This window comes from Canis lupus, chromosome 21, assembly GCF_048164855.1.
Source record: "Canis lupus baileyi chromosome 21, mCanLup2.hap1, whole genome shotgun sequence".
Taxonomy (NCBI): Eukaryota; Metazoa; Chordata; class Mammalia; order Carnivora; family Canidae; genus Canis; species Canis lupus.
The window spans coordinates 38,932,861-38,949,798 of NC_132858.1; positions in this window are offsets into that span (position 1 = coordinate 38,932,861).

The window sequence follows — 16,938 nt, forward strand, 5'->3', positions numbered from 1 at the left end:
CGAAGCCTAACCCCACCCCCATAATAACTATATCTTGTTTAAGTAACAACAATTATTTCTTTCATCACTTAAAGAATCCAGTTAGTAAGCAAGCTTCTCCCATTTTAATAAACTATTAGTTTGTTCAAATCAAGATCCAAACCCTACATCTGAGACATACCTCTTAGATATTTTAAAAATTATAGTTCTTCTCCCCCTACCCCACTTTTTTCTTGGAAATTATTTGTTGAAGAAACCAAGTAATTTGCCCTATAATAGTTCTCATTGTCTCAACTTGGCTAATTCTATCCTTACGGTTCCTTTAAACAGTTTAATGTGCCTCTGTCTCCAGCATTTCTTATAGGCTGCAGTTAGGTCTAGAATCTCAATCTGATTCAGGTTTGATTTTTCATCATAGATCGGGGTGTGTACCACTATCAGAAGACACGTGACGTCTGCTGATCTCTCGTTTACAGGTTAACCTTTATCAGTGAGTTTAAGAGTTACTCTGATCCATCCATTATAAAGTTTGCCATCATGTGGTCTGGGCCACCACGGATGATCCACCTAGATCCATTATATCATTGTGTACCTCTTGTGTCTTTTTATAATAAGATCTTTCAAAGCTTTGAAATATTTTATTATTCCTTTTCATCTTGTGTGATTAAACATATGTAAGACATTGGAACTCCTCCCCCCAGTCGTAATAATGGTAATTAATATTAAAGTAAAGTGTCCACTTAAAATATTTTCACACGCACTGTTTCACCAATATTATCTGATCCTCTCAAATCACCTTAGAGGGAAGCTGGCTTTATGACCTTAGGCAAAGGTTGTCATCTTAAACATGAAGAAAGTAGTAATAACCATCTCTAGGACTGCTGTGAAAATTTAACAAGTTAAATACATATAAACCGCTTGCAATAGTTCTCACCCGACTCTGGTAAGAGTGAAACAAATGTTTGCTGCTGTTATTATTAATATTATTATATTGCTACCATCAAAATTTCCTTCTATTGTAACCCACATGCTGTAGTTTTATTTTAATCAATGTATGTAAGACTATCATATAAAGTGAATAGATACATTAGAACCTAGACGTAGAGACCACTGACAGCCCTTCCACAGGCATTCTATGCCTGGTAGTCCCATCCGTTCACACACAGTTGTACCTGAAAGAAAGATAGAATTGCAAGGCAGGTTCTAGGTAATTTTTCACTTTTGTGTATTTTTTTTTTGCTTTTATCATGGAAAAATTTAAATATACACAAATGTAGAAAGAATAGTATAATGAATCCTTAGGTACCCATCACTCAGCCCACTATCCATCAACCTAAAGACATTCCAGTTCTATTCTTTCCCTCATTCACTTCCCCTTTTGTATTATTTTGAAGCAAATTACAGACATCATACCATGTCCTCTGTAGATATTTGAAGTATATTTATCTAGAGGAAAAAAACATTTAAAAAATAATCTAAGATCAATCATCACACCTAAAGTTCCTTGATTTAATTAGGCAGTTGGTATTCAATTTTCCCGTTGTTCTACAAACATCAACTTTTTCAGTTCCTTTTTTTTGAATTGAGATCTAATCCCCCACATTGTAATTATAGCTCCTTAATCTATGTTACTTTTTTTTTTTTTTAATCTATGTTACTTTTGACTTTATTCGTGTTGAAGAAGACAGATTTTTTTTGACCTGTAGCTTTCCCCAGGGTCTGGATTTTACTGCTAACATCCCTGTAATGTAGTTTCAAGGCAGCTTTAAACGTTAGAGTGTTCATGTGTATTATTATCAAGGTTTCACCAAATGTGATGGTATTATTTTGAGCACTGGTGATAACAGCCAGAGGTCAGGGGAAGCCAGCATTGCTGGTGGATCCCAGCTGACTGTGAGCACTCTGTGACTGGCTGAGGTCGACTTGTCAGTAGGAGCAGCTGCTGTTGGGCTGAGAAAGCTTGTCTCCTGCCCCAGGCCTTTCCTGCTCTCTAATCTAAATGGGACCTCTTGTTATATATACAGTTTCAGGGCATCCTCTACTTTTCCTTCACAGCAAGTGTCACAATTTGTAACTGTAGTGGACTTCCCCCATTTATATTCAGAAAAGTCGGCAGTGCATGAATGTAACTTGGTGTACAGCTCAATTCCAAAGAACACACAGACCGTGGTTTCCAACTAGGAATGGGGCAACACAAACCTGACACGATAATCATTTCCACATTGGAACTTTTTCTCTTATGACTAAGCACCAAGTTAAATTGAATTCGTTCTTCCTCTTCTCTTCTCCCAGGGAGGACTAAGTTCCTGGGCCAGAGTCATGCCATTTATATGCAGTTCTTTCTTTATTCACTCCTCCCTTGTAACTGAGGTTGAGGCTATTTCTTCATTCTGCATTTGTCCTGATTTCACAGGTTTGTAAAAACTTTATGGTCAGTCTTTCCTCCAAACAGACAAGGAGAGGAGACTCAGAGGAGACAAGAGTAGAGAACAGATGCCAATGTGTGCTGAGAAGAAGCACAGGGCACCATGTTCCTTAGGGGGCAAAACCAAGGGGGAGGTATTTGCAACACCCAGATTTTACTTAGATGAATCTCAAGTTTGGAATAGCACCCAGCCAATAGGATGTCTGGGTAACCAAGGACTGAGGGAGCCCTGGCAGATGGGCTGAGGACAGTATTCTAGAAAACTGCACATGCCAGAGCAGTGTGGGGAGATTACTGAGAGTTTTAAGCCCCTGAACGATTTGAGGGTGGTGGCAAAATGCTAAGAGGCCCAGGGAACCAGGAGACACTGTGTGTGTGGACCTTGAGGCTGGAAGCAATGGCAGGGCTTGCAGACACCAGCACTGGATGCCAAATAGACTGTACCTTGGCTGATGTGTGTATGTGACTCACCAAGGACCATGTGGACAACCACACTACCGAAGCCGCTCGTGCCCTGATGCTGGAGGGTAGTTAAGGGCTTCCTGGGGAAGTTGGCTTATCTTCAAGAAAAAGGGAAACAGAAGAAGGAAAACTGAATCAGAATGCATAGTCACTCGTTTTAAATGGAAAGATACTGAGTTATCTTCAAGTGGCAAATTTGAGCTAATTTTCCTTCCATCAGCAGAAAGGGGACTTGAGCTAAGTTTGAATTCCATCCGAAAAAGATAAAGGCACATTCCAGCACATCTGGGTTTTTGGTTTTTGTTTTTAAGATTTTATTTATTCATTTGACAGAGAGAGAGAGAGGGAGGGAGGGAGGGAGAGAGAGAGAGGGAGAGCACAAGCAGGGAGAGCAGCTGGCAGAGGCAGAGGGAGAAGCAGACTCCCCGCTGAGCAGAGAGCCCAATGCAAGGCTTGATTCTAGGACCATGGGATCATGACCTGAGCTGGAAGCAGACAATTAACTGACTAAGACACCCAGGCGCCCCTGCTCTGACTTTATTCTGTATCTGAAGGGTATATTGGATACAGCAGTAGCCATAGCTGCAGATGACAATGATTATTCTGTGGAAGATGCTGAATAGTCAGTAGTGACTTCCCACCACCAACATAGTCCTGGCACCTTGGTTCCAAAACTCTCTCTCCTTTTTCTTCCCAGCCTAGGATCCCTTCTATTCTCATTGTCCTCTGCTTTTTCTGTGTTACCACGTTTGTCTGCTCTTGCCCATTGACACCCCCAATCTTCATGCCCTTTCAGGGGAGAATTCCTGGCCAGACAGGGGACATATGTTCTGGTTGGCTCTTGTTTCAGGTAGTCTTCTTCTTTGGGGAAACCAAGAGGAAATTTTATTAAAATCTGTCAGTACGCTGGGGTGCATAGGTGGCTCAGTTGGTTGAGTGTCCGACTCTTGGTTTCTGCTCCAGTCATGATCTCAGGGTCATGAAATCAAGCCCCATGGTGGGTTCCACATTCAGCAGGGAGTCTGCTTGAAGATTCTTTCCCTCTGCCCTTCCCCTCACTCGTGTACATGCATGCTCTCTCTCTCAAATAATTAAATCTTTAAAAAAATATGTCAAAAAAAATAAAAAAATATGTCAATATGCAATTTTATATCTATATCTTAAAACCATTAATTTGTATTCCAGGGGCACCTGGGTGGCACAGGGTTAAGCATCTGCCTTTGGCTCAGATCATGATCCCAAATCCTGGGATCAGTCCCCTCATCAGGCTCCCTGCTCATCGAGGAGTCTGCTTCTCCCTCTCCATCCTCCTCTCCTCCCTCTCACTCTCTCACTCACTCTCTCTCAAATAAATAAGTAAAAAATATTTTTAAAAATTTGTATTCCACCTCATTCATAAAGTATTTGAGGTAAGTAAGTATATCTTAGTGAAACATTTGTTGTAAATAAATTCACTAACCAGTTAAAAAATCTGATTTTGACTTGGAAAATAGGGACCCATAATACAGTATTTCCTGAATTTGCCTGAAACACAGATTTATCAGGCCTTTCCCCTCAAGACTGATTGGATGGCTTTTTTTTTTTTTTTTTTTTTTTTGCTTTAGGTAATTATTTTCACTTGAAAACTTTAATAAAAATCACCAATGTTAAAAAAAAATTAAAAAAAATCACCAATGTTAACAGGGACAGTGGTGGATGAAGACACATGAGGAATTGGGACAAAAGATTGTGAGGAGAGACAAAGAAATTTCTGAGTGAAAAGGAATTTGATCCAGCACTCTTTTTTTTTAAACAGTTTTTTGTTTTTTTTTTAGTAAACTCTACCCACAACGTGGGGCTTGAACTCATGACCCCATGATCAAGAGTTGTATGCTTTACTAACTGAGCCAGCCAGGTACTGCAGCACTACTTCTTTTCCTAGTATGAATATTTCTGTGTGAATGTTGATAATCAAAAAAACTCATGGCATTATGGAAAAATGATAATATTGATGGTGGCAAATTATACTGAACTATCAAAGTTTAAAAAAAAAAAACTAAAAATGTTGGTCAAGTTGTGTCAAGTGGTACTAATTACAGCCTTTCCAAGGATCTCCTTACTACTGTATCTTATTTTGCAGCATCAAATGTGTCCAATTAACTGAACTGTAAGTTTTATTTGATTAGAACAGTAACCTCCCTTCAAATACCTATTTCTATCCATATATGCATCTTCCTAGGCATTTGTATATGAGCATGATACCCTCTCAATTTTATTTTTTTTAAAGATTTATAAATTTATTGTAGAGAGAAGGCGAGCACGGTGGGAGAGGCAGAGGGAGAGGAAAGAAGAATCTTAAGTGGACTCCGAGCTGAGCATGGAGCCCATCGTGGGGCTCAATCCCAGGACCCTAAGATCATACATGAGCTGAAACCCAGGGTTGGAGGCTTAACCAACTGAGCCACCCAGATGCTCCACCCTCTCAATTTAAAATTATTCAAAGGAACACTGCATAGATAAGATCTGTTCTTTATTCTCATTTTCTGAAATTTCAGACAAACAGCTTTTAGAATATAGTAAGTCACCTATTTTATAGTCTCTTTTGAGAATTTTGTTCCTTTCTGCCCCATCTTCCCTTGAACAGAATTCCACATTTCAGAAGCTTCTCCACTCAGCAAAGAATAGCACTTATGGAAAGGGAAATCCCAAGGTTTTGTATTTGGGGATCTCCAGCCTCTGAAGGCTCTGTCATTCACCTCCATGAGTCTCAGCCTCCCCGGGAGGGAGCTTCTGGGAAGGAGAGCCTCCAGGGAGGTTGGCAGATGTGAAGGGCAAGGATAAGGGGGTCAGGAGGGCTGGAATGGGCTCCTTGCTGCCAGAAGACCTCAGTTGCTAGGGATTTGTGAGGGTCTCGTGGAAGCTGACAGTCTGGAGACTTCGAGGCCTTCTGGCATCTGATCCTGCCATAGTGTCCATTGCTTAAAAAGTGAGATTATTAAAACTAATAACTCCAAAAAGACACAGTTTTTGTAGTAGGAATCTCTTCCTAACAAAACACAGCACCATGTGGAAGGCGTTTCTTGGAGCAGGTTTTCGGGCCATTGCATTCTCCTGCCCACGTGGTCTGTGGGTCCTGTTGCTGTTTCTTGTCAGCAATCTGGCTTCTGGCCAGAGACAGCATATTTTCTAAGCCTGTAGCACTGAAAACTATTGCCATTCATAAAAATTCCTGGTTGCTTAGTCCTTTCCAAATGCTAGGTACTTTGAGAGGTTTGTAGCTGTGCAATTATGTCTATTGGTGTGATGTTACCACTGCCCCCGACTCCCGCCACCCCGTCTGCTTTTATGCAAACAAGCACATGGTGCTGGCTGGTCAGGTACTGACGGAATTCAGCAGGGACCCTGAGCATATTATCCAGGAAGATTACATCCTGGTTTCATAGAGTCACACTGCTGCTGCCTGTGTTTACCACTCTCGTCCTTTCCTCTCTTCAGCTGTCACCACAGAGTTTGGGACATCACTGAAGAATGGAGAAAGGAAGCCTTTAGAGTTTCCCACAACACATTTTCAGGAATCAAAGGGCAATGGCATTGATAGGAGAAGCAAGCTGTATTAAAATTATTTGGGCCCTTAGCTGGATTTCCTTGCCGGCTGGATTTGAGTCCCTTCCTTTGTGTCTGCCTGTCCATCTGTGAAAAGGGGATAATTACACCTGTTCCTCATTTGCCTCCAGAGGGATGTTACGAAGATTCATTTAAAAAGTCTATAAAGCTTTTGGAGCATGGAAAAGTATAATTATAAGAAAATAGATTGTCACTGCAGTGGTCCTGACAAATAGGAAGTAGTTTCATTCATCAATGTAGAGATGAATATGCAATATTCACCCTCATTACATAAAAGTTGGCTCTTCATGCTCTATGACTTTTCCCAAAGTATATATGTCTAAGAGGTGGGAGTTTAGAGAACAGATGACCAGCCACAAAGGTGGATTTTAAATAATCCATTTTCTTTTAACTCATTGTATTCAGGCTTGATGCTTAAAGAAATGAGCCAAAGAAATGACATGAAGGAAATAGTAATCCTCAGCTACACTGTACAGACTCTAATATTTTTCTGGCTTATAATAAAAAATGACCATCTGAATCAGAAAGATTTCTTCAGGTCAGAAATGCTTATTTCTGTTTCCTATTTTATTTTATTTTATTTTATTTTTTTAAAGATTTTATTTATTTATTCGTGACAGAGAAAAAGAGAGAGAGAGAGAGAGAGAGAGAGAGAGAGAAAGAGGAACAGACACAGGCAGAGGGAGAAGCAGGCTCCATGCAGGGAGCCCGACCTGGGACTCGATCCTGGGACTCGATCCTGGGACTCCAGGATCACACACTGGGCTGAAGGTGACGCTAAACCGCTGAGCCACCTGGGCTGCCCTCCTATTTTAAAAGTTCCTGTGGGCAGCCCTGGTGGAGCAGTGGTTTAGCACCGCCTGCAACCTGGGGTGTGATCCTGGAGACCCGGGATCAAGTCCCACATCAAGCTCCCTGCATGGAGCCTGCTTCTCCCTCTATCTGTGTCTCTGCCTCTGTGTGTGTGTGTGTGTGTCTCTATGAATAAATAAATAAAATCTTAAAAAAAAAAAATTCCTGTGTAGGGACGCCTGGGTGGCTCAGTGGTTGAGCATCTGCCTTTGGCTCAGGTCATGATCCTGGGGTCCTAGGATAGAGTACCACATCGGGCTCTCCGCAGGGATACTGCTTCTCCTTCTCACTATGTCTCTCTCTGTGTGTCTCTAATGAATAAATAAAATCTTTTAGAAAAGTTCCTGTGTAAGTCTTAACAAATCACCTGGACATATTTTAATTTTAATTTTAATTTTAATTTTAATATAATTAACAGACAGTCATATTAGTTTCAGGTGGATATATAGTGATTCAACAATTCTATACAGTATTCAGTGCTCATCACAAACAGTATGCTCTTAATTCACCTAGATCTTTTTAAGTGATAAGTTTTCCTAAGGATTCGAAAGAATGTCAGAAGTCAACTGACACATATACTTTAATTTTTTTTTAAAAGTCAATTGACATAACCCTAAAACTGCCAACTGTCAATTATGTAAGAGGCATGGCTATCACAGATATATAGGAAACACTAGTTTCTTCCAAAATATCATTTTACCTATTATTAAATTTTCATTGTCTTTCAAGGAGGTGAGCAACAGCTGTTTCCTGAAAGTTGCTAACATTGCATTTAGCACTGTTGTGCTAAAATTGCATCAACAGCGTGGGAAACAGAGTGAGGAAAAGGTACAACAAATAAATACAAATCCCCAAATCCAAATGAAGCAATTCCTGTTTTTTCTGTTCCACAGCACTCAACCCTGACCTCAAATTACGAAAATGAACAACAAATGGTTGTTAAATGCCTGCCTGCTATGTGTGGGAATCCTGGTTCTCAAGTGTGCTTTCCTAGACCAGCGACGTCAGCATCACCCGAGAGCTTGTTAGAAATTAAAATCAGAAACTTTGGGGCTGGAGCCCAGCAATCCATGTTTTAACAAGCCCTCCAGGAGATTCCCATACTATGAAAGGTGTCTTTTAGAGCTGGAATTTCACAGGGTAATGATGAGGTGGAGACTGGGCTGGGCACCCTGTGGGCAGTATGGGGTAGTCGCTGCTACAGCGAGCTCCTCCCTCTGACTCCTCAGGGGGTGCACCTCAGTGCCAGCTCAGGATTTGCATTTTGGGAGAAGAATCACTTTTCTCTGGGAGTCAGATCTCATTCCAGATAAAATGCTCAAATGGAAGAGATTCCAATTTGTGGTTAATACTGTGCCATGAAAACAAAGCTGTTCTCTATTGCTCTCATGACATTCGCTTACAGAGCTGGGGGAGGTACCTCAGAGGGAGGGCATAAGGACAAGAGGGCCTCAAAAAGATTCGGTCCCCACTGTTACCATCTCTCGCCTCTACATTCCTGCCCCACAGCTCTTTCGCCCTTTGCCTTTTGACCTCCCTTTGTGTGTGGCACGCTCTCCTATGAATTTTGGGAGAGCTGAAACAGTGAAGGTGAGATCCATGCTAGAGATGGTGTAGAGAGGGAGGCCCCAGGCCAGTCTCCACCTCACCCACTAACCTGCCAGGTTCTGATTCCAAGGGCAAGTTGCGGCTTCACTAGCCAGAGCTATACTATATATCCAACTTCACTTCCTTCTGGTTATTTTATTTTAATATTTTTGAAAGCAGTTCCTGGAGATAGAACTTGTCTTTCACTTAAACAGGACGTAACTCTGATGTACCTTCCAATTTCCACTGTTGGTGACCCAACTCCCAGTAGAAAGACCAAGCTGCCCCTACCCTAGTCCTTGGTGAAGAGGGCTGCACCCCCCATGTTCCCCCTTCCCGAGGTGCACAGAGCATGTCAGCCCTCTGCACACAGTCTCAGCAGTCGGATTTAGGGACCAATCATGCTTGGTGTCAGTATTCCCTGCAAGAAACCTTCCCTTTTGAACCTTTGGATCTTTGCAACATCAGAGTTCACCTGTGGCTTAAAATTAATATGTAAATATAATGAAAGAGAAAGAGGAAGCTGAGTGGAGTCAGCCAACCTTGACATCTGGGTCTTTTTCCCATACGAATTTTTTTGCGAGATGATTATTCAGCTGCATACACTGAAAGATTACTAACCAAAGGATAGGAGACGGAAGGGAAGGTTTATCTGGAATCCATATAATCCATATGCAAGGAGATAGGATTTTCCTAACACTGAAAGAAACCTTGACTAAAGCATTTAATTTTTTTTTTTTTAAGATTTGTTTGATGGCATGAGAAAGCACAAGCAGGGGAAGGGAGAGGGGAGAAGCAGGCTCCCCACTGAGCAGAGAGCCCAATGTGGGGCTTGATCGCAGGACCCTGAGATCATGACCTGAGCCAAAGGCAGACACTGGCTCAGAACTGGCTGAGCCACCCAGGTGCCCCTTGACTAACGTATTTTAAAGCAAATATCAGCAAAGTTGCTTATATCTTAGATTAACTAGAAGCATTTAACTACCCCCAAAGTATGGTCAGGCGTTTATCCAGTGGTCTGTGGATAAACCTACAGTTTGCTTTTTTAGGGGTCTGAGCGGTAGAAGTAAACTGCTGTTTTTAAAGACTCCTTAATATTCCTTAATTTTTAATTCCATTTCCACAGTTTTCTTTGTGCAGTGTGTTTTATCCTGCTATTTAGGATATCTTTGTTAAAATTTTAGTGTTTGCTTACTAGCACAATTTTTCTCCTAAGCCTCTCTCTTTTTTAACTTATTTTATTTAAATTCAATTAGTTAACATACAGGGTATCATTAGTTTCAGAGGTAGAGTTCATTTTTTGATCCATTGCATATAACACCCAATGCTCAATCCATCAAGTTCCCTCCTAAATGCCCATCACCCAGTTACCCCATCCTGCAATCCCCGTCCCCTTCAGCAACCCTCAGTTTGTTTCCTGTAGTTAAGAGTCTCTTATGGTTAGTCTACCTCTCTGATTAAATCTTATTTTATTTTCCCTTCCCTTCCTCTATGGTCCTCTGTTTTGTTTCTTAAATTCCGCATATGAGTGAAACCATATAATGGTCCTTCTCTGATTGACTTATTTCACTTTACATAATACCCTCCAGTTCCAGCCACGTCATTGTAAATGTAAGATTTCATCCTTTTTGATGGATGAGTAATATTCCTGTGTGTGTGTGTGTGTGTATGTCTGTGTGTGTGTCTCACACCTTGTTTATCCATTTATCTGTTGATGTACATCTGAGCTCTTTCCATAGTTTGGCTGTTGTGGGCATTGCTGCTGACACCAGTCAGAACGGCTAAAATTAACAAGTCGGGAAACAACAGATGTTGGCGAGGATGCAGAGCAAGGGGAACCCTCTTGCACTGTAGGTGGGAATGCAGACTGGTGCAGCCGCTCTGGAAAAGAGTGTGGAGGTTCCTCAAGAAGTTAAGTATAGAGCTACCCTACGACCCAGCAATTACACTACTAGGTATTTATGGAAAGATGTAAGCCTTGTGATCCAAAGGGGCCCCTCACCCCAATGTCTATAGCAGCAGTGTGGTCAATGTCCACAACTGGAAAGAACTCCGAGCGTCTCTTGACATATGAACTTGGTGACGGATTGGTGAGTGGAGATCTTTTTGGGTTATCTTATTGCCAGTATAGTTAAGAATCTTATAGTTAAGAACTAAGTGTAGCTAAGAATCATATTCTTAACTATACTGGCAATAAGATATACCAAAATCTACCTCTTCTAGGTATACTCCTTTATACCTAACAGAGACTTCAAAGATCATAGTCCAAGGAAACCAAGTCCAGAAAGTTTGAGTGGCTTGCCCAAAGTGCTTGAACTGTCTGATGCCAGGACTGTGACAAAATCCAGGCTTTCCCCCCCGCCCCCAAGATTTTATTCACTTACTTAAGAGAGAGCATGCGAGCTCCGCACCAGGAGGGTGGAGGAACAGAAGAAGGAGAAGCAGACTCCCCACTGAGCACAGAACCCATGCAGGCCAATCCCAGGACCCCAAGATCATGACCCGAGCGGAAGGCAGACAAATAACTGAGCCATCTAGGTGCCCCACCCTTTTTTAAAAAGTAAGCTCTGCGCCCTGTGTAGGATTTGAACTCAGAACCCCCAGATCAAGAGTCAAACGCTCAAAGGACTGAGCCAGCCAGGCACCCCAAGAATTCAGACTTCTTAACTATCAGGCCAGTACCGAGTACGTCACCCTACTGCTTTGCTAGTTTGTTTGCTTTAATACCTGACATTCTTTACTCTCTTGAGATTCCCTTCAGCATTTGGCCAACCTGGTGTAGATATCAGGTTTTTCTTAAGCAAGGAGGATTTGATACTATCAAAGGATACCAACATAGGAAATTGCTCCCAAGGGTGGACACAGATTAGATGGATATTTGGAAAGCTAGAGAGAAAGATGACACATTACAGGCTTCAAGCTGCCATAAGTGCTAAACATTCTGATGGTATTGTGATTTTGTGCAAGAGAGAGATAGGTCTTTCCTGCTGGTTCTGACTTGTCTCCCATTTTCTCTTTCAGCAGTCTCAGAGACCAGGCTTAATTAAAATAACGTAAATAGGGGAATCCCTGGGTGGCTCAGCGGTTTAGCACCACCTTTGGCCCAGGGTGTGATCCTGGAGACCTGGGATCAAGTCCCACGTCAGGCTCCCTGCATGGGGCCTGCTTCTCCCTCTGCCTGTGTTGTGTCTCTGCCTCTGTGTGTGTGTGTGCCTCTCATGAATAAATAAATAAAATCTTTAAAAAATTAAATAACGTAAATATCATGGATTTTTGAGAACGAAGATGGCTTAAACTAAATATATTTCCAAAAGTTAAATGAACAGAAGGGGGAACATTAATGGAATCCTCAATGTAACTTTAAAAACATCACCTCCAAATGCCCTGTCATTTTGGCTATTAACTGCTTGGATCCTCTTTTTTCATGCACCGGGCTAGTTTTGATTTCTCTGAAGCAGTCTGATTTATTTGCATGCACCCAGAGAAAGATTCAGAGGTCTCCTTTTTTTTTGGCACAGTAAAATCTTTTTCAAAAAGATTTTCTATGATGTGGATTTTTAATACTTCAGGTCAAATCATGTTCCCTTTGTATATTGTGATTCATGATAAGATAAATAAACCACCACTGAAATTTGAAAAGAAGCTACTTCAGGAAGATCTTTAAGTAGTTAATGAGTCAGTGTGTATTCATAGAACTTTGATCAATGCTTGCAGGGACTATTTTGTGCTGAGAACAAAGACACCAAAGAGATAGGGCCACTGGGAGGAAGCTGGAGGGAGTGAACAGGCTGCCGTTGCAACCCTGGAATCAGGAAATTCCCAGCCCTAATAACCAAAGCCAAGTGCAGGGGAGAGCAGCTGGGAAAAAAATTCTGAACTGCCAACAGGTGAAAAATGCAGAAAATCCAATTCTTAGCAAGGAGAAACACCTTTTATTTTATATTACCTGCAACATATTTTCAGGGTACAATCTTGGCTAAGAAAAGAGGTTCATGTGATTCAACAGCTGAAGACAGCCTGTCGTGTCCCCTCCAAAAAACCCCGACACTCCCTGGAGGGACACCAGAATCTTCTGCACTGGAGCATCACATCTTACAACAAAATATTTCATTTCAATCGAATGTATTTTCCTAGGAGCATTGCAAAGTATGGACTTAACCCTCTGCTCTCGAGACGGTAATTTATTTACATAGTTCCTGTTTATTGGGGACCTAGCTTGGCTGGTGTGCTTCCTCCAGGAATTACCCCTCCGGAGGCGGTGACAATAGGTCTTCTGTGCAGGGAATTGCTGGGAGGGCCACCAGCTTCAGCAGAGGCAGCTCGAGGGAAAGGGGGAGCCCAGGGCCAGGCTGCCAAGATTTTAATGAATCGCTCCAGATATGCTCTCTCATGCCTTCCCCTGTGTTCAGAAATCTGAAAGAAAAAAAAAAATCCACATACAAAACACATAGCAGTTGGACATTAAAAATCTGCTACCCACACCAGTATCTGTTATGTTTCTTTTTAAATGGCTGAGTGCCATTTAAAAATGTACCTTTTTAATGAATATTTTTCTGTAGTAGGTGTTATTTAATTTTTAAATCAATTTCCCTATGAAATAAAGTCATATGATTGCTCAGGAAAAAAAAATGTTTAATTTTAGTAATTTTTTTTCCTGGGGCCAGTTAATGGAAGATTCCTATTAGGGAAAAAAGTCATTTCGGAGGTGAAAAAATACAATTTTCCATCATGCTTCTGCTTTTATTTGACTGTGGCTTATTTTCAGGTAGTTTGGGAGAACTTCTTAAAGCACAAGGTAAATAAGTTCAGTAACTTTCTTTGCGTTTCTTTAAAGGCAATCTAATTTAAAGCCTTTACATCTTCCGATAATTTGATGTTCTATTTTATTTTTTTAAATATTATATTTATTTATTAGAGAGAGAGACAGAGAGAGAGAGATTGAGCACAAGCAGGAAGAGGGGCAGAGGGAGAAGCAGACTCTCCACTGAGCAGGGAGCCAATAGGATCCTGGGGCTCTATCCTGGGATCATGACCTGAGCCAAAGGCAGCCACTTAACCCACTGAGCCACCCAGGAGCCCCTGATAATTCAGTGTTTTAAATCCAGCCCACCCATGTCACTATTTAAAGTTTTCTCTTAACTCAAAAATAATAGCTCTTTCTATGGGGAAAAAATAGTTTATGAAGCTTCTGAAATATCAGTCATTCTGAAAACATTTTTGTTTTTAGAAATATTTTCATCTTGAAACAATCATAAATTTACAGAAAAAGTGGGAGTATCATATAAATAACTTTTTTTCTGAACCATTTTAGAGTAACTGCTGATCTGATGTCCCATTTCCCCCCAAAACTTTAGTATATATTTTCTACAAATGAGAGCATTCTCTTACATAACAATAACCAAAATCAAGAAATTGACCTAAAAACATCACTACCATCTAATCCTCAGGCCCATTCAAGTTTATTCAGTTGACCCAATAATGAATTTTTATAGCAAAAGTATTCAGGTCATGATCATGTGGAACATTTAGCTGTCATGTTTTCTTTAGTCTCCTGTCTGAAACAGTTTGTCTTTCAGTGGCTGTCATGACCTTGACACTTTCAAAGATAACAGTCCTTTTGTAGAATATTCTTCACTTGGTTTGCTTGATGTTTCCTCGTGATTAGGTTAATATTATCATTTTTGGAAGTGACTATATCCTATAATTTCCATTTATCCCATTACTGATGTAGTTTCTTTTGATCCCTTGATCTGGGGCATGTATACCAGGCATAATAAGGATTCTGTGGAGGTAGTACTTGGAAATTATCTAGATCCACATCAAGCTGCCTTCCACCTAATATATATGGTGTGTGTATGTGCATGTATTACTATGGTTTTCTGTTTTATTTAACAGGCTTGTTAAATTAATTAGAACAAGGAGGCCATTCGACTGAAGTGGCTCTAATGTCATGGTGGCCTATGTAAGAAAACCAACATCTAAGCCTATAAATGCCTCAACATTTTTGTTTTTGTTTTTAAAGATTTTATTTATTTATTCATGAGAGACTCACACAGAGAGGCAGAGATGCAGGCAGAGGGAGACACAGGCTCCTTGCGAGGAGCCTGATGTGGGACTCGATCCCAGGACCCTGGAATCATGACCTGAGCCGAAGGCAGATGCTCAGCCACTGAGCCACTCAGGTGCCCCTGCCTCAAAATTTTGAAGTCAAAACCTAAAGACAACCAATCACAGTCAACCAAGCTTTAAGTTACAGCCAATCAATAATTTCCTTATTTTGCTTCTACCTTTCCTCTATAAAATTTTTTCTTTAGCAAAGCACTTCTAACCATTTCCAGTTTGGTGCTGCCCGGTTTCAAATGGATTTTTGTTCAAATAAACTGTTAAATTTTAATATGCCTCACTTTAACAGTTCATAATCTTTCATTGTAATTGTGTATTTTGATACTCAGATGATCCCAGACTTGGCCATTTGGGATCCCCTACACACCGGCTCCTGTGTCCTGACATGTCTTCATCATACTTCACAATACTTTCTGGCACTATGAGATGTTTTAGGCTCATTTCATTCTTTCCTTGTGCCAGGTATGTTGATTGATATCAGAGGTATTGTTGTTCCCAGGCTTTCAGTGCCAAACTAGGGAATATAGGTGTCTGTCTGTCTATCATCATCTCTCTATCTAATGGAAACAATAAGTTTACACTAGTACCTCTAATTCCAATTCAGTACTACAGAGTTCATTTTTGCTCCCCCCTCTTTTCTTGTGACTCCCTTGCCTGATAGTGAGAAACATGATTTATATTATTCTTAGTATGTTTACTTAACTGACCAATCCTCCTGTAAGTAGATATACTGTCATCTCAGCTGCCATTCCCACCCTTTGTGCAGATGTCCTCCCAAGCCACTTGAAATCTGACACCTCATGTTGGCCCCCCACACACCCCTCTCCCACCCACATGGATGGATGCAGTTTGTATGAGACTGGATTCTGATACCTCATACTGGGTCATTCCTCCCAACCCATGCAAACCCTCTTAACTCTGCTTGGGCTCTGAAATCCAAATTTTGGCCAATACCCTGTGCTCAACCCCACCTGTGCAGATGCTTACCTTTCTTTGCCCCATCTGGTGGTTTTAGAATGTAATTTTTTAGGGACAGAAGGGGAAAGGGGATAATGCGGCTGGGGCAGGGGAGAGAGGATATAGGGAATACGGGGCAAAAAAGAGAGGGAAAATAAGGAAGGGGAAAGAACAACATTTATGTTTAAATATATCACAAGTCGGGGCACCTGGGCGGCTCAACGGTTGAGCGTCTGTCTGCCTTCAGCTCAGAGCGTGATCCTGGGGTCCAGGGAGCCTGCTTCTCCCTCTATGTCTCTCATGAATAAATAAATAAAATCTTTAAATAAATAAATAAACATATCACAAGTCGGCAGATTGTTTTTGTTAATAAGATATGGTTTAAATACAAAGAGAAGAATCTAAGAAGACACTTAGAAATGGAGTGCTTTCTGACATAGAATATAACAAATTTTTTTTCCAGTCCTTACAAGTAATATGAAAATCCATGTGTTACAGCCCAGCTTTCACATGATTATATATTATGTGGATGATGATCTTTTCATATTTTGTATATCCATTGTTCTTCCTATTTGAGATACAGTAATCCCACACAGTTAATAATAAAATTTACTCCTCAGTAAACTTTCACAGGAACTTTGTGAAGCATTCTTGCTGCCAGAAATGTTCAGCAGCCTTTCTGACTGTTTCACCCCAAAACTTCCCTATTCCATGATTAACTCGGATATAATTCCTTCCAAATGGATTCAGACTGTTGTCTAGTCCATCTTATTAAATGTCAATCCTCCATTTCCCTCCAAATCATAAGGCTCTTATTCTTTAGAACATTGCCCTAAAAGATCCATGTCAGTTTTCTTTTCAGCAAATGATGGGGAGAGTGCTCTCATACTAACATTGGAAATAAGTAAGCAGATTGAAATAGTTATTCTATCAATCACTGCTACATACAG